The sequence below is a fragment of the Rhinolophus sinicus genome, chromosome 15, assembly GCF_057876585.1.
Source record: "Rhinolophus sinicus isolate RSI-liver-muscle chromosome 15, RSI-T2T, whole genome shotgun sequence".
NCBI lineage: Eukaryota > Metazoa > Chordata > Mammalia > Chiroptera > Rhinolophidae > Rhinolophus > Rhinolophus sinicus.
In genome coordinates, this window is record NC_142515.1 from 39620551 (window position 1) to 39639200 (window position 18650).

Genomic DNA, 18650 nt, shown 5'->3' on the forward strand with positions numbered 1-18650 from the left:
CAACCTTGTAACCAACACTTTCCAAGTCCTCCATGATTCCTTAGTGCAGGGTGTTCCTTAGCCCAGAATGTTCCTTCCTCTCTTCTTTGCACAGCAAATCCCATTTCTCCTTCACACCCAGTTTAATTACTACATTTTTATTAAGACCTTTTTCAGCTCTCTGAGGCAAAGCTTGCTTTCTTTTTTATGCTCTTACAGACTTTTGTTCCTTTCTCTACAGGTTTAACATGCAGCTTTTACATTTAATTGCTTTCTTTGTTTCTCATCGTCACTAGACTGTAAATTCATTGAAAGTAAGAACTCTATCTTATTTATTTTTGCAGACTTGTATTTAGTAATAGGTATTCATTAAATATAGCAAAAATTGAGAGCTTGTTACAGAACACCCCAGATATAAAGATTTCGCTATAGCAGCTGCTGTGTTTTCTCTCACACACTCTCTCAGTTTGAAGTTAAGCTTCATCATATTCTAAATCTCTCAGATTTTCCTAACTTTCCAACTTTCACAATTATTTCTTTAGGCCTCCTGCCTGAAGCGTGACTGTCTATCACACTATTTCTTTGATCACGCAGGGACTCTTGAACCAGGCTTATCATTCCTGGCACAAGTGTTTATGATCCAGACCTTGTTTTTCATGTAGAGAAGCTTTTCCTTTTGAGAGGTGTCCAAGCTGTTTCCCAGGAACTTGAAAGTCAGTGAATTGGTCACAGCTCCTCTGACAGTGACGCATTTCTCCTTTGCTTATCTTGGAAACCCTCAACCAGATACCATCGTGTATGTGTAAGTAAGTCAACAGTTCTCAAAGTGTGTTTCCTGGAGTAGCATTGGCAGCACCACTTGAGAGTTGAGAAAAATGCAAATCCTCTGGTCCCACCTCTGACCTACAGAATAGAAAACTCTAGAAGCGGGGCTTTGTAAACTGTGTCTCAACAAGCCCTCCAAGTGAGTCTGATGCACACTCGCGTTTGAGAACCACTGCTGTACAAGCATGGGCTTTGGAGTCAGACTACTGGATTCAGATACTCATTGTGCCTCTGCATCTCGTGTGCTTCCTGCCACCTCTCGTGCTCCATCTCACATCCTTTCAGCTGCACTGTAACTCCTGCCATTGCTGTGATAACTATTTTGACCACACTTTGCCTTGGCTGCACTCATCTCCTGCTTTCTGCTCTGTCATCACCACATGGGATGTCTGTAGAAACCTGTTTAACATTCTAATGCGTGTGCAAACCTGAAAGTGCAGGGGAGCTGACCACTTGTGGAGCAACTTTTGACCCATGGGAGGATGGATCAAAAAAGCCAGTTATTAAACAGTCCCTTCTTCTGTCTCTTCAGGACAATTTTGGCCATTCAATGATCATGTCAGCAGAGCTTGGACTGTCCCTGCTTCCCTCTCTCACTCTTCTGAGTTCCCCATTCTAGTACCTTGGGGTCACTTCCCCAAATAAACTAGTTGGCAGGCAAGCCTTTACCTCAGGCTTTACTTTTGTGGGATCCTATGTTAAGACGTCAAGCAAGTTCCTTTACGTCTCCAAACGAGCCTCAGCTTCCTAACCTGAAGAAGCGTAATAATTGCATTTACCTTAAAGCTTTTTCAGAGTATTAAATGTGATAATGCAGGGGAGCGAAAGTTGAAATAGAGGAGATTGTAGTTTAAAAGCACTGAGTTCAAATCTTGGTTATTCATAGCAGTGGAATGAATTTCTGAAAGTGTTACCTCTTATGCCTTTCCTGTAGACTTGAAATAACCTTATCTAATCTTCAAGGTTGTCCTGAGCAGTAAGATAATGCATGGCAAGGTCAGGCACCTGATAAATGCTCAATAAATGCTGGTTCTTTCCACCACTGAAATATGCCTTTTTCTCTTCATTTATATTATCATCACCCTCATCCAAGACCTCATCACCTCCTCACCTCATCTCTTGTGCACTTTTACAACAGCTTTTGCTTGCTTTTCTCCTTGTAATCTTTATAGTCTTCAGTCCATATTGTGTACTCCTACAGATCCTTCTAGAAACATTACTGAATTTTTACAGCCTTTGACAATCTAGTCCCAACCTACCTATGCAATCTTATTTTTCACTACTTCAAATTCTATTTTTCATACAGTCTCCATTTCCTATCATATTAGATACCCACATTTTGTATGCTCACTCCTCCCCACCCATGTTTACACTCCTCCCAGACACTTTCATTTCTAATCATTCTTTTCTCAAACTCCCTAATCTGGAATGTGCTCCCCTTTCCCTCTCAAACTATAGTGTTCTCATTTCCCAATTACTGCCACCTCCCACTACTGCTCTCATCTCTTCCTCCTGTTACTTCTTCTGCATTTGAACTCAATGACACACAACTGGGTACCTAAAAGTCCACACACTTAAGACCCATTCTCCCAGGTCTCAGAGACAGGGCACTGAGACAGCACCGAGGAACAATGATAAGAGGTCACCTAAACGTGGGGGAGTTAGAGTAACTTACGAGTAAATTCACTGTCATTTTGATTTCACACAGCCATTCAGTCTAACTGCAGGATTTCAAATAAGAAATGATTGCTCACCAAACAAAAACATCCTAAGGAAAACTGTCCAGGCTGAAGGATATGCCAGCTATTGCTCTCATTTTACTTCTGCGTATCTCAGAAGCAGTTCTAGAAACTGTGCAACTGTCTGTATTCATTTAAGCTAAAGCCACAGTTTTCTGCTTCACTTTTCAGAGGGAAAAATGTTGAGATGGACAATTTCATGGCGCTCTCTCCATGGTCATGCTGGGTCACCAGCTCTGAACACTGTACAAAGTACAAACAATTTGTTCATGGGTCACAGCTATAGCAGCTTAGTGTTTCTTGGCATTCCTTCATGGCCACTTATGTTTTGATGGTGGGTTGAATGCATATGGTAGGCACCTGATAATTGCTTAAATCTTAATGCCAAATTTGTGTAATTCATGACCATCATCCTTCAAAAAGTAATTTACCGTCATCCTTCCAAAAGTAATTTCAAGTATCTTACAATAAAAATCAGTGTATACTCCTACACAGAGTTTAAAGTAAATAAGAAAAAGACATAGAGGAAGTTGCCAAGTCTCCAAGGACTTCTATGAGAGGATTAAATCTTCCCCAAAATGACTGCCATTTTCAGGATCTTGGCTGACTCCTAGATTCAAGCAGAGGATTTCTCCACAGATCATCACCAGTCATCTGGGAAGTTAGTGGGAACAAGATAAAAAAGCAGAGAATTAAACCAAGGATGAGCAATTGAAAGTAATTAAATATTGAGTTAACTCCAAGCTCCTGACAGGCAAACCAAGAAAGAAAGAAAAAAAAAGGTGTGTGTGTGTGAATAAACAAAGGTAGATAGACGTCTCATTCTAATAAAAAGGGAAAATGACTGATCTTTAGAAGAGATGAATTTTCTTTCTGATGTTGAGTTTTGGAGAAATTAATCATAAGAATAAAAGGCATGAAGCTAAATCATGGGACGTATCTTCAACAGCAATTCTTCAGAGGATGCTTTTTGATGGCCATTTCTCGTATGAACTCCTTTTTTTTTTTTTTTCAAAAGAATATAGTATTTTGATAAATTGGAGTTCGATAAAAGCATTTCTGTAGGGAGATGTCTAGTACGGTATGTTTTGGTGCTACAGGCAGTCCCTGAGTTAGGATGGTTGTACTTAATGATGGTGGGAAAGCGATATGTATTCAGTAGAAAACGTACTTAATAAAGCGAGTCTTCATCCTTTTTTTGGTGGAGGGTCTTGTCTTTAATTTGTGAAAGGAAAAAAAAGCAATATCTGTGAAGTGCAGTAAAGTGAGGCACAATAAAATTAGGTAAACCTGTACTTGTCAGTTTTTGCTGCTCCACTGCTTAGTGTAAGGTAGGGTCCTCTCTCTCATTACAGAAGCCAAAAGTCTTGTACAGACGTTACTTCGACCATGGATAGATACCGGTTACCACTGTAGATACATGATCTGGAGCTGTTCCTGGCTCTGCTGCTTTCTGAATCATAATAATCCATGTAGTATTACCTCCTGAGGTGTGGATGGCAGTCAGAGAGACTCATGCAGCAGCCTCATACATGTCCCACACTGTCCCCTTGTCTGCCCAATGAACAGGACAGTATGGAAACTTGAAGACTCTGCTTGCTTTGCCTCTGGCGTGGTAGTAGGTGCTGACAGAAATGAATATCCCACTTGGCAGAAATGCCACATAGATCAATGTGAATTGTGATCTGGATACAATGAGTTTCTCAGTGAAGGAATAAAACATGCAGAGGTTGTTCCTCGTTTGAGGTACTCTGTCTAGCTAATTTCCTGTTTCTTGCAGTTGCAGCCAGATCTTATTTTTTCCAAAACCCAGAGATGCCACAACTTGATGGGATGATCCTCTCCATTAGTCATCAGAGACCCCAATTAACTGTGGAGTCTGCCACAATCAGAAGCAAAGTTGGCAGCCTCTAACGAAAGCTAAAACTTCACTTATGCATTTTCTCTTTCAGAGATACAGGTGCAACATGAAAGGGTATTCTAGTTACATTTTCAGAATCCAGTTTATATAAGGCATCATTTCTTTGGGTGTGCAGAATCATTCAGTTCAGGGTTCCACCACAGCAGCTGGATATTGTGAAATTGAAGTAAAAAAGGAATAAGGTGGAGTGTAATAGGACCTGCTGGGTGGGATCTGATGTTGTTCTCAGTATCTTGTGGCTTCGATGGGTCATTAGGAATGTTCAGGCCCCTGCTGTTAGCATCTGTTTCCAGATGAAACCAGGTTACAATAAGGGTCGAGGGCAAACCCTCAAAGGCAAAACATTTTTCCAAATGTAGTCTGAACAGTGTGGAAGGAGGAAAGGCCGTCATGTGTCAAGTTCTGGCGGCCACAGGCAGCGCCTCCTGGGCATTATCTGAAGCTCAGGGCAGCCCAAGTCTGTGGGCTGAGGAAATAGACCTAACTTTCCATCCCCTGAGGCAGCTCTGAGTCCGAGTCAGCATGACTGGGAGAGGGCTTTGGCAAATTGTCTAACGTGAAAAAACACTGCTTCTGCGATACTGAACTTCCCAGCTCAAACAGGGGAATACAGAGTCCTGAATCCAGGTGTGTTGTCCCCCCTCTACCCCGTGTTAAACAGTGAGATGTTGGGAAACAGCCATCTCTTGATTTGTGTCTTCTAATTTTTTATCCAGCTGTGCGCCAACACCGAGATCCAGCTGGAAAGTCTTACTGCAATCCTCCTGCTTCTCCTAACTACTCCGCAAATGCCGGCAGCGAAGTAAGGTGATCCAAATGGCAAGACGTAACACTAATATGCTTTGAAAACCTGAAACGGGACACTGATCACCTCTGGTCTGCCGTGACACCTTACAGGAGAGGAAATGCCCGGGACGCCTAAATCCACGGAGCTTCCTTACTATAGTCAGAAGCTCTTTGGGACACGTAATCTCAACCACAAGATTTCTGAGACACAATCACCTAGAAGTTCTTGTTCAAAACACATGTTCCTGGTCCCTGCCCTTAATATATGGAATCAGAAGTTCTGGGCTGGGAATCTGCATTTTAAACAAGTTCCTGGTATGGTTCTTATGTACTCCACAGTTTGAGGACTTCTAAGTATGTAAGAATCTAGGCACTACGTCCCAAACACTGTTTCACTCAACTACTTAACCACCATAAACAATATGTTTTAAGTCAGAAAACAGCCCCCAGGTCACTGTCCCAGCAGGCTCTCGATTCTGCCAGCTCTTACCCCTAAATTCCAATCTGCTACTGCTAACTCTCATTCACACACTATTCTTGGATCTTGTTCAGCCTTCTTACTCGGTTTCCTAACTCTACTTAATTTCATGAATAAACAATCCTAGAATATCAGAGCTAGAAGGGACTTTAGAGATCACCTGTTCTGACACCCACACTCCATGGAGGTTGGGCCTTGGTGGGATCCCACGGAATCTTGAGAGAAATTCCTATTGGGGGAAAAATCAGTATATCCTCAATAAAACCCACATTTCTCTAATTTGACAAATAGATACTGAGAGTTCAGCATTTTTAAAGGGCATATATTCTTCTTTTTATTGTTCTTCTGTTGGTGACCAGTTCTGCGTGCAGGTTTTATGTTTTGATCAGCATTGACATAGGCCAACATATTATAGGCTCCTGGCAAATATCTGTTTAATGATGGAAAGAAGAGAGAAGATGGGGAGGGGGAATTCTTCTCTGAAGCAGCATTCAGATCTGCTCTTGATCTTGAGCTGCCACCAACAGTTGTCATGTGGTTAAGACTGCTGGCGTTCATCAATATTCATGTTCTTTCCTTCCTGGGCCAACAGCTATGCTTTCCAGTCTCCTCTGTGGATAGATGTGGTCACATAAGTGAGTTATGCCCAGAGGAATGTGAGTAAACGTGATAGGTACCACATCCAGTTTTGGCCCATGAAGACCATCCACACAGGATTCTTATTCTTTTCCCCATCTACCAAGTAAATGGAGTCACCTATAAGGCTCTAAAAGGAGGCAGATCAACAAGTGAAGGGCCTTTGATCTCTGACTGACTATGTGGAACAAAAGCCCCACTGCCCTTCACTGGACTGTGGTGTGGGCAAGAAACTTCTATTGTTTCCCTGCCCACTGAAATTGTGCAATGTGTCTTACATCATTTAACCCATTCAACTAATCATGCTTGGAAACAATCATGCTTATTCTCACAGTTTTTGATACTTGCTGTGATGTTTCATTAGAGAGGCATCACTGAAATCATGTTTCTCTAGTCTGAAGTTTCCTGGTTCCAGAGAGTCTGTACTTAGCAGATCTATGGTCATCAGCCAAAGAGCCATTATCTTCCTGTCTTCCAAAGTTTATTTATGGGTGAATAATGCAAGAGTGGATCTGGATTAAGTAGAGGAAGGTAACATATCGGCCAAGTTTCACCATTACCAAAGTGACCCGTCATCAGGGCCAACTTCATGAGCATGTGCTTAGTTCAATGCTTGGTTGTTGTCACTTTGAAATTCTTAATACTTTGTGAACAATGAGCCTTTTCATCTTGCACTGGGACCCCAAAACCATTTAGCCAGTCCTGCTCATCATCCTTAAGGGAAACAAGGAGCTGCCCTTTGGCCCGCCTTGGACTTCTGCCTCCTGGATGAATGGTCCCAAGGCTCCCTGGACTACAGAAGTACGGGCGTAAAGCCTAGACCTGGCCCGCAGCTGCCTGTGTACAAAACCTCACCTCATATCTGCCCTGCAACATGGACAGCTCTCTACACTCTGACCTGCCTTACTCTCTGGAAGGCACCTGGATGATGGAGGTGATGACATATTCCAACGCAATTCCCCAGCAAGAAAAGAGAAGGCCTCCTTTATAAAAACTGGCAATAAGGTACGTTACCATTTTAAGGGCTTTGTGTTTCTTGCTTTGCCTCGATATAATTTTCTCCTCATCTTTAATGTTAGAATTATCTCCTATTCTTGTGATGCTCCTGGTTTCTGATTCCTGGCCTAGAGATTTATCTTGATTGCTCATTACTGACTAGCAACCTCAATTACCTGCTACCTACGATGTTTCAGATTCTCCTCTCTGTGCCAATGTATTTATCCATCTTCGGCTTGCTCCTTATAGATGTCCTATTGAATCTTGTAACCTGCCTTTCATTCAGATCCTAAAATTTGCCCTCCAGTTCTGGTTTGACTGTCAGTTCTTGGTACAGGTTTTTTGACTCAAGTCTCACCTCACTTCTGCCAGTTCTACCAGAGATATCCCTCTCTTTTTAAAATGGCTTTAACCAATGCAGCTGGTAATTGTTTAATAACCAGCTCTTTGGGGGATGAGGGGGTGGGGCAAAAGTCTGATTGGTAGTATTTGACAATCTCTATGATGTAAATACTCCCCCCATGACCAATTTCAAGCTACCACTGTGATGTCACTGAACTCAGAGCTAGGAAGAAACGTGTGCAATTGATTCGTTTTTCACACACGTGTGAGAGGCAGCTCCAGCACACCATTGGCTTAAAATTTAATTTGCCTCTTTCTGAAGTGTAAGTGCAACACAAGTCATCCAGTTGCCCATGTTAAAACCCTCCTGCTTTCCAAAGTTCCCTCGAGGATAAACAAGTCATTTTATACAAGAGAAAGTCAGGATTACACAAAGATATTAAAATTGATGGTGGGGCTATGATTCTTTTTCTCCCTCATCCTTACATTATTTGCTCACTGCATGATATGTAACTTATTTCCTTAATAGCTAATAAATTCACAGTATCTTCTCCATTTCTTCTGACACTGCCATTTTTTGGCTGCCTTACTTGTCACTTGGATTGCTTACTTGGTACTTCTGTCTCTAGTCTCGTGCCCCTTCTAATCCCTTCTCTATATTACTTTCTAAAATGCAATGTGATCACATTATAACCCGAGTTAGAATCCTTTAATAGTATTTCAATGCCTATAGAAAAAAAGTCACACATGGTCTTTGGTGAACTGGTCAAAATTCACAACTTCACATCTCATCTTTCATCCTCCATCTCTTATTCTAAGCCCTAGCTGAGCGGAGAAACTTGAAGTTCCCCAACAATGTGTTTACCTTCTTGTTTGTGAGCCTTTACATATGGTACTCCTCTGTCTGGAAAGTTCTCTTACTGATTCTTTCATATTGTTAACGCTCATCAAGTTCAGGTAGTCCTTTAGATACTGCCTCCTCCAAGAAGTCTCCCTGACATCCTCCAGGATGGTTTCATATTTTTGTTCTTCCTCTGATCTCATAGCATCTTGCTATCTACACTAATAGTGACATGTATTTATCAGTGTCTCATCAGGAAAACAGACGGCACACATCAACTGGGCAGTTTGAGGACAGCGTACTAGAACAAAGGTATAGGCAGAGTTTGGAGGAAGCAAACTGCCAGCCTCAGAAAGTGTTACAACCCTGAGCCTGAGGGAGGAAAGAGAAGGGGCAGTTACCACAACTCAGAGAGAATACCTGATGGAGGTACTTCACCTTATGAAGGCTGTGTGGCCTTTGGTAGAAATAGGCACAGCAACTCCACAGGGAGGAAACCTAGGAAATACAGACCCCAACCTCATACCCTTGATGCCTTCCAATCTACTGCCAATGCCTCCAATTGGCTGAATCCAACCAGAAACCAAAGGACAAGTAGAGGAAGATATAATTTGTATACGTAACCTATAAAGGCCAGCCTCCTAGTTCACAGAAAAGGGCTGAGAGAAGTAGAGTGTGGATCCAGATATACAAACACAAATTATCCAGCACAGCCAATGAACACTGCCTTTATTTGAAAAATGGTATTTCTAGTTCATAAAAGTGCCCTAATTATATAGACAGTTATCTCCATTTACAAGTGAGAAAACAGAGTCACCTAGCTAAGCTAGCAAACAGGTGGCAGGGCACGGATTCAAAATCCAGTTCTGTCTGGGTCTGAAGGCTGTTTTCCCGCTTTCCTATATCACCATTGTTGTAATATTTTGTTTCACCCAGTAGACCGTGGTCTACTCGAGCACGTTAACATTTCATTTATCTTTGTATCACCGGTGCCTCGCACAGTGGCTTGCCTATAGGAGATAATAGATATTTCTGTCATTGATTAACAAAATTAACAGAATGATTTAGTAGTTTATGTGAGTGGAGATTGGCAATGGCACCATGCCAGGGGATGTTAGTGAACTACATCTGGCATTAAGGTACCTCTTTGTAATTGTCTTTTATAAACAATTGCTCTCCTCTTAGCTTCACAGGGAGAAAGAAAGTTTATCTGGTTTCTTAACGACGATGAGAGTAACAAAAAAATGACAGTCAGTGGGTTCTCTGTACGCTGATCATCTTTCATCTTTCCTCTGGCTTGGCTAAGAGCTGGGGGTAACAAACAACGGATTTTGCTCTCCCCAGTCCTTCCTCTATGACTTTTCTTCCGAGCTGCTATGCCCCTTTATCATGGCTCATTTCTCTTTTACTTTCACTTAACTCGGTTTTTATATATCTGCCTATCACGGACTCTTTAACTACCAGCTAGGATGGCTGGGCATTTATTTATTTATTTTTTAACTTTCAAAGGAAGCCGCCTGCTCTGCATGTGTGATGCTGGAGACTGGGTTTTGGTTAAGTCCTCAAGAACAGTTGTTTATGTCCTTTCAAAGGCTGCCAAGTAATAGTTGTTTGAAAGTGAAGGGTAAAGTGGTATTTCATCACCCTGTTCTCTACAGCTCTTGTGATGGCTCAAATCATAAAACACTGTTTCCACCTTCACAGGAAGAGCTCATCAGCCTGGGGTTACTGAGTGGGCAGAGACACTTGCTTCCCTACTCAGTACCCAGGGCATTACTTAATCCCAGCCCAGTTGGAACTCTGCGGGTTGGACCTTTGAAACTCAGGGGCTGATTGAAGCTTCTGAGCCAACAAAAGAGGCAAAGGGCCTTTGTACTTCAGCAAGGAAATGTTCCAGTTCTTTTGCACTTTCATAATGAAGGCTGGCCTAGCAGCCCTGGTATCCTTGGTGCACAGAAGGGGGTTGTAAGAAATAAAGACAACTTGACTCTTTGGGGTCATTCCTCTTCCCAGGGACTTTTACGGATAGCCTTCCAGCCATTGAGGGGTTTGCTACTCATTCAGATTTCACAGCTTTGGATCTGAGTGAAAAGGAAAAAAAAAAGAAAGAAAGAAAGAAAGAAAAGAGCTATCTTTTATATTGCTGAATTTCATCAAACATTCCAATGTATGAACTCTCACACATGCCTTGTCTTATTTACATTAGTCCCCACCTAGCTTCATTCATTTAGGCCCCCTGACCAGCTTTGTAGGGATTTCAGTTTGCCATCCCAAATTGAATTTGTAAATTACAGGCCTATGAAGATGTAAAGCATTTACTACTGTTATTGTTGGATTAAGTTAAAGTGCTTCGTAGTATGGATTCAGATCTTAACCCCAGTACCATGTAATGTGTCCAGTAAGCTGAGTGAAGAGTCTTTCCTTCTGACACAAATTTAGAAAATGTGAAATTTTCAAAAGCCCAGGACCCAAATTTCAAATTCCATGTGACCTATTGTGTTATACATCTGGATATGGAAATTGAGGTAAGTAGACCTGCAAATAGCAAGCTTGAGAGGAACTTTAGAATTTGATCCCCAATCCTCGACTTTATAAATCAGCTATTTGGGACTCAGAGTGATTATTGGACATGAATTAGTGTGTAAGATGATAACTGTGTGCTACTGGTCATCAATAAGCAATTTCCAAATTTGCCGAATCCCTCAGCTTAATAATGATATAGCATGTGAGTTTACAATGAAAGAATACAATGTAAAAGATGGTTGTGATACCACTAATCAGAATCCAATTTTAGACTTGGTCCTATCTCAAGTTTCCTATAATTTATTACATCAAAAGATTCAAATAGTTATTTTTATGCAGAGAAAATTGGGCTCAAGTAAAAGTTATTTTCATCATGTCATCTAATTACAAAGCTGAGCACAGAACTGTGACTTTTCAAACATGTTACAAATATTACAGAGTGAAATACCAATGAAAAATGATCTTGACTAGCTGCCAAGGTAAGCAAAGATGGGGCAAATGTCTCATGATTGGAGGAGAAAGTCAGAAAGCATTAATTTCTTTTCTGAATGTTTATATACTCTGTTTAGTTAGGTATTTTAAGAGTTCATGTTAACTGTTATTGATTATTCCTTAGTAGCATGTAGCTTATCCCAGAAATAAAGTGTGTTTGTATTGCAACTGATTTCCAGAAATACGGTCTGCCCTGAGAAAAAGAAAGAGACAAACTTATGGCAGGGCCAGGAAATGTTAATTTGAACAATCAGAGTCTAGATTTAGGATAACACAAAACTACATCAGCACTGAGGAGAGAAAATTTAGGCAAAAACTCCTCAAAAAAACCAAAAACCTTGCGCTTAAAAGTGACGCAAAAGAAAATTTAGCATGAGGTGGGAGAGCTCTTAAGATAGTCAATTGTCTTCAATTCTTAAAGGAAAAAAAAAAAAAAAAAGGGCAAAGAACTGTATTTGGTCCAGAGAAAAACTTTAACTTCCTCTCAATTCTCAATTACTTCTGAGGGGATTAAATATATCAACTTATTTCATTTCCTTCTAATTAATTGCTGCTAAGAAGCAGTCTGTGTACAAGTCTGAGAAACCTGGAATTTATTCCAAACCATGTATATACGTCTACAGGACCAAATCATAACCTCTCTAAACCTCAACTTTCTCATCTATTAAATAGTAGCTATTTTTAGGGTTGGCCTGAGAGGGAAGCGCAAAAAGACAAATCTCAATACTAGTTTTTAATTTCTGATGAACAGATTGCTGTCTAAGTCTCAGCAGTTAGTATATTTCCATTGTCTCTGGAAGTGACTGGAAAGGAAGTTATTTTCTTATTCACTTAGTTACTCTTGCTGCCCAGAGACCAAACGACTTGGAAAAAGGATATCTCTACTCAAGATGGGGGTTTGCATTAGTTCAAGATATATTACTTCCCAGAGAATGGAAGAGGTCAGAAAGAGGTGGAGTAGTAATTTTCAGGCTCCTGTGAGCTAAAAACTTGTGTTTGCAGTCTGGCAAATTCCCACGATTTCAGATACAGGCGTATATAAATATATTGTTATGCGAACATAAATGCTAGTGTGTGGAAGAGTGAAAGGCCTCTCTCCATTATTTCACTCCATGAGCATGGACATTTTAATTTTGTTTTAAATTCTTGTTATTGAGCATCCACTATGTGTTTGATACACACATAGTGCATAGGTGCTTTATATATGCCATTTCATTTAATTCTCAGTATTATCTTATGGAAAACATATTATCCTCATTTTGCCCTTGAGGGAACAAACAAAGGGGTTAACCTGGATTTACAAACAGTGGAGGGAAGGCCAATTAAGACTCCTTTACAGTAATCTAGTTGAGAGGAATTGTTGGTCTATGAGAATGGAAAGAAGTAAATCCTTTGGAAAGAGTCTGTGATCTTGTTTTTGCCCCAAGGGAATACTATAGAAATCAAATATTAACTCAAACAACACAGGGGCTAGGGGCACTGACACCCTGCATGTAGAAAATCCACATATAACTTTTTTATATATAGCTATAACAAGGAATAATGCCTGTTCTTATCGTGGTACTTTTTAAAAATACTTTTCTCAATTACAGTTGACATACAATATTATATTAGTTTCAGGCATACAACAGTGATTAGACATTTATATAACTTACGAAGTGATCACCCGATAAATCTAGTACCCATCCGACACCATACAGAATCACTACAATATTATTGACTATATTCCTTATGCTATGATTTACATCCCCCTGGCTATTTTGTAACCCCTTCTCCATTTTTACCCACCCCCTTAAACCCCTTCCCAGCTGGCAACCATAAAAAACGTTATCTGTATCTATGAGTTTGTTTCTGTTTGTTTTGTTCTTTAGATTCTACATATAAGTGAAATCATGTGGCATTTGTCTTTCTCTGTCTGACTTACTCCACTCAGCATAATATCCTCCAGGTCCATCAATGTTGTCGCAGATGGCAAGATTTCATTCTTTTTTATGGCTGAGTAATAGTCCATTGTATGTATGAGCCACTTCTTTTTTATCAGTTCATCCATTGATAGACACCTAGGTTGCCTCCATATCTTGGCTATTGTAAATAGTGCAACAAACATGTAGATGTACATGTCCCTTCGAAGGAGTGTTTTGGGTGTCTTCGAATAAATATCCAGAAGTGGGATTAGTAGGTCTTTCTTTGAATCTTGGTACTCTTGGTATAGCCTTTTTTTTTTTTTTTTTTTTTGAGGTCTATTTTGTCTGGTATAAATATTGCTACCCCAACAGGGTTTGTTTTTTTTTCAATTTCAATTTTTATGAAATATCTTTTCCCATCCCTTTACTTCCAGTCTCTGTGTGTCTTTTGATCTGAAGTGAGTCTCTTGTAGGCAGCATATGTAAGCGTCTTGTTTTCTTATCCATTCAGCCACTCTATCTTTTGAATGGATCATTTAATCCATTAACATTTAAAGTAACTGTCGATAGATATGCAGTTATTGCCATTTATTCATATTTTGATCTCTCCCCCCCCCCTTCTTCTTGTTGAAGGAGTCCCTCTAACATTTCTTGTAATAATGGTTTGGTGTTGATGACCTCCTTTAGCTTTTTCTTGTCTGGGAAGCTCTTTATCTCTCCTTTAATTTTAAGTGATAGTTTTGCTGGCTAGAGTAATCCTGGTTTCAGGCCCTTCCTTTCTCATCCTTGTTGGGTTATAATTTCCAAGCTGGCACCATAACAGGTAGTTCATCACTCTTTCAGGCTGGCATTTCCAGGATGGTGCAGTATGAAACAGGACTAGTAAATCCCATTGTATGTGCTTATTGCTGTACTTCCTTTGCTTTAAAATAGGTCCCTTGGTCTGTGCAATGTTATATGGTCAATAGATCAAACAGTTTCTAAGCCTACAGATAGTGGTGTTGACTGAGGACCTCAAGGCAAGGAAAGGCAAACTCATACCAGGAGTAATAGCCAATCCCCATCAAAATGAAACTCACCACTCATATTCAACATTGTACGGTAGGTCCCAGCCAATGCAATATGCCAATAAAAAGAAATAAAGGCATTCAGATTAGGATGGAAGAAATAACACTATTTGCAGAAGACATTCTTATCTATGTAAAAAGTGCTAAAGAATCCACAAAAATCTCTATGAGAACCATGAAGTGAATTTAGAAAGTGAATTTACATGTACTCATCTATATAAATTCTTAGTTTATGGCACTTATATAACAATGGGATCAAAATACATTTACAAATTCAATAAAAATACAATAAAATTAACAGCATCATTTTTATGTGATAGGTCTTTTTTTTGTTTAACATGAATATGAAACCCACTAAAACATCCTACATTGTTTCAGATGAGCGCTCCTGTTATGATTTTGTTCCAGGTGACAGTTCAGATTCTTCACTCTATTTCAACTATTTATATAGTATTCTGAAGTCACTTTGCATTTTAATTGGCTTAAATGATTTATGTATTTGTTAATTCTTGACAAGTAAGCACAAATAAAAGTAATACAACTTGGACTCCACACAATCATAATCACAACTACCAATATAAACTTTAACACTGAAACATTGAGGCAATAGTTACATGTTATCACCAAAATCATCCAGAACATAATTATGTTAATTTAAAAATATTTTCATAAAAAAATGGATCAAAAATTAAGTAGGGATCTTCCATAATAATACATCTATACAAAGACTATACAAAGATTTAAGGATCCCAGTTTTGAGAAACACTGGTGAACACTAGTTATTTGGCAGTAAACCAATATGAAGTCTGGTAGTACCTCTTTGTATTGTGTCCTATATATTACATCTAAGAACTTTTCAAGCTTTTATGGTACAGAAAGTATGCACAACGAGGGTTTATTTTTTATTTTCTAATACACTTTAGGTATTTATCTGATATTTATGAATTAAATTATGCCCCAACTCCTCTTTAGTGGACAGAATGCCTTTGAGCTATATAAAATACCTGGCTTAAATTTTTTTTTTCTCTCTGGTTGTAGAAAAGGGGGCATTTCATATGTGACATCTAGTTTAAGGAGATGCTCAAATTAATATTCCCTGAATACAAAGTATTGAATGTTTTTATGTATCTCCTGGGACTATGAGTTTTATCTCATTTGATCCTACCACACCCCTACAGAGAAGGATATGTTGCTATCCCCACTTATAATGCTTAGGAAAGCATAAAGCCCTGAGGCTGGAAAAGGGTTATCAATTTGCCTAACATCCCCTGGCGACTAAGCAGCAGAGCTGGGGTTTGAACTCAGGTAGACTGGATTTTGAACTGGAGCACTAGACCCCCAAGATCTAATGCTCAGTGATTCCTGGAACTTTCTTGGATATCCTTGATGACATTTGCCTCCTGAGTTCCACAGTTTGCCCTCCAGCTGATTAAGTTGCTCGGAATGACTGTTACACAGAATGACTGTTACACACGTGTAACACTGTTACACAGAGGAAACCTCATCTTTAGTCCATGAAGGAAATGACTTTATTTCTCAGTGGGGGTTTAGTAGGTTTATTTGTACTCTGAAGTTTTATGTATCTTTTTTTTTTTTTTTTTTTAATGATTTGATTTGGGCAGCTGTGGCACTGATGTGTTAGGAGCACTAACATACTTACGTGAAGGAGTCTGACATTTTATAGTAAAGAAAGAGATGATTCTCATTTTGTTTGATACTCAAAACTTATCACTCCCCTTTAAAATACTCAAGGAAAGGAACTGCTTCTCTAGACTCTACATTAACCCATCTAGATTTAATTAGATAGTGCACTGTATGAATATTCTGGTTTCTTTCTCTGTCACTAACTGACCTTTCTCATTCTATATTTTCCTTTTATCAAAAGAGAAGACTATCTCCTCTGCTACCTCACTGGGCTTTTTTTACTTTAGAGATCAATAGTAAGTCATTCGGAAATGTTTCAAAAAGCACAAATCACTGAAGAATGCAGATTCTTTTGTTTTATTATAATACTGCGGAATTTAAACCATGGTTGGTTGTGTGTGCGTGTGTGTGTTTGTTTGTGTTTACAACTTTTATGACTGTATGATAACTAACCCTCTTTCTCATTTGTGACTCCTTATTTGGACCAAAGATAGGGAGCATGACATTTGGAAGCTCTAATTTTGGAGTCCACTATCTCTGTATCACCTCCTTCAGCCATAGAACCCCTCTATCATGCAATTAGAGTTTGCTTTTGTCTGCAAACTTCCCCTCCACTTCCGATTTCCCTCATATTTCAGAAGTGTAAATATAATACTCAGGATGTTTGCAGGAATTCAAAGAGTTATTATTGATTCCAAACTGGGCTGAGGATTCCAAAATAGTCTGAATGAGAGAAAAATAATCAACATAGAGCTTGCAATTAGCCATCTTAGCTGGGGGGAACCAGCTTCCATCAGGGGAAACTCCATCTGGATTAAATAGTAGCAGCATTTGGTTCCCTGATTCTGGCCCAAATTTGGAAGTATAGTGACTCTGAACAGAGTTTACTCTTATAGAGGTATTTGTGGCTATCCTTATTTCATGGCCAAATATTTGGAAATTTGGGATAAGGTGTGTGTACTTTAAAAAATGTCAGCTGTTCATTAGGCAGCTCACCGTAGGAAGGGTGAAAAGATTCTGTATCTCCACTTATATAAGACAGCACCAGCTTTCTTCCTTTGCGGAGTCAGAGGAAGATAAACACACATAAAAAAAAACACAAAACAACAATCAAGCAAACAAAAACCCAGCACATGAGCACTGAAAACCTAGGAAGCATCAAGGGTTTTTTCCCAAACCAATTCTTCCAGGAGGCTTAGTCTTATTTAGTAGGTGGAATGCACATTTTCATTAGTTTTCTTCCCCAGCATCAAACTTTGATTTTGTACTTTTCTAATTTCTTTTAAAAATATTTTAATGTATTATTACAAAGATGATATGTGGTCTCTGTATAAAAATTTTTATATCTATTGAGAAACAAAACCGAAATGAAATGAAAAGAAGCAATCAACGTGGACAACTCACGGGGTTAATCATCATTCTTGCTGAACTTCCCTCACTGGATCGATGAAGATTCAATCAGAATAGGTGAAATGACAGTTCTTCAAAAGGGTCCAGTGGACATAGAACAGGAAGAGCGAACCCTCACTGAGAGCTTACTGTGTGTGAGACACTGTTCTGACGCCTGTGCCAGTGTCCTGCACACAGCGCCAGGTAGGTAGGTAGTGTCATCCCCATTGTAGAGATAAAAAATAAAACAGAACAAAACTCCAGAGGCCAGTAGTTAGTCAAATGAACATCAACATGTGTTTAGTAAGCCCTGCTCTGAGAGCTATAAAACAGGTATTAGAAAGATGGCATCACTACTTTTAAGAAGCACACAATTTTTCTGTATTAAAGATAAAGTGAATTCTCTTCACCAACAAGGTTTTAGTACAGTATATACTCGTATGCATTGTTTCAAGCACACCCTTCTGAGTTACTCCACCCTATGGGGTCTCTGAATCTTTCATTGCCTTTGAACTATTTTACACTATTAAGGTGCAGATACGTGATAGCAGTGTAAAATAATTCCATAGATATACAAGTAAATTATGTCCAGGAGAAGTTTAAAGACTCGCCTCCTCCACTGTGGAGGCAGTCAGTTTGGTGTCCATTGGCAAAGTCATTTCAACATTCCTGATTTAGAATCATGTCTGTTCTTTGGATACTCTTTTGAACTGGTTATAACACCTTACTGGTTTTCTCATTTATTTAATGAATTAAATACAATCTTTGACACGTGTACATTTTATTTTTCTTAAGAATTATCCTTTAGCATGAACTTAGGCTCTAGAGTTAGCCAGGCATAGATCCCAATCCTAGCTCGGCTATTTACCAGCTATGTAATATTAGGTAAATTCTTAGCCTCTCTATTAATAACTGCCTCATTGATACAGGATTACGTGACATGTTATTTGTATTCTGAAACTTCTCAGAAGCACTCTATTTTTTTTAAATTTTTTTTTTTAAGAATCAGTAAAGCCAATGTGTGGAGTGGCTAATGTGTAACAGCAGTAAAGTGGACCCATTCAATTAACATCCAGGAAGTACAGTGA

At 39.4% G+C, this 18650-nt stretch overlaps 2 protein-coding genes across 3 annotated transcripts in view; one reads left to right on the forward strand and one right to left on the reverse strand.

Annotated features, from left to right (window-relative positions):
• The window catches only part of LOC109447443 (uncharacterized), a 174912-nt gene that overhangs the window by 87921 nt on the left and 68341 nt on the right, over positions 1-18650 (reverse strand). The window lies entirely within an intron of this gene.
• PHYHIPL (phytanoyl-CoA 2-hydroxylase interacting protein like) overlaps positions 7223-18650 on the forward strand; it is a 128093-nt gene continuing 116665 nt past the window's right edge. Inside the window, exon 1 of one of the 2 annotated variants that reach the window (XM_019731834.3) lies at positions 7223-7369. The gene's annotated coding sequence lies outside the window, so the exon portion shown is untranslated. The remainder of the gene's footprint in view (positions 7370-18650) is intronic. The other variant, XM_074339442.2, reaches the window with a different exon arrangement.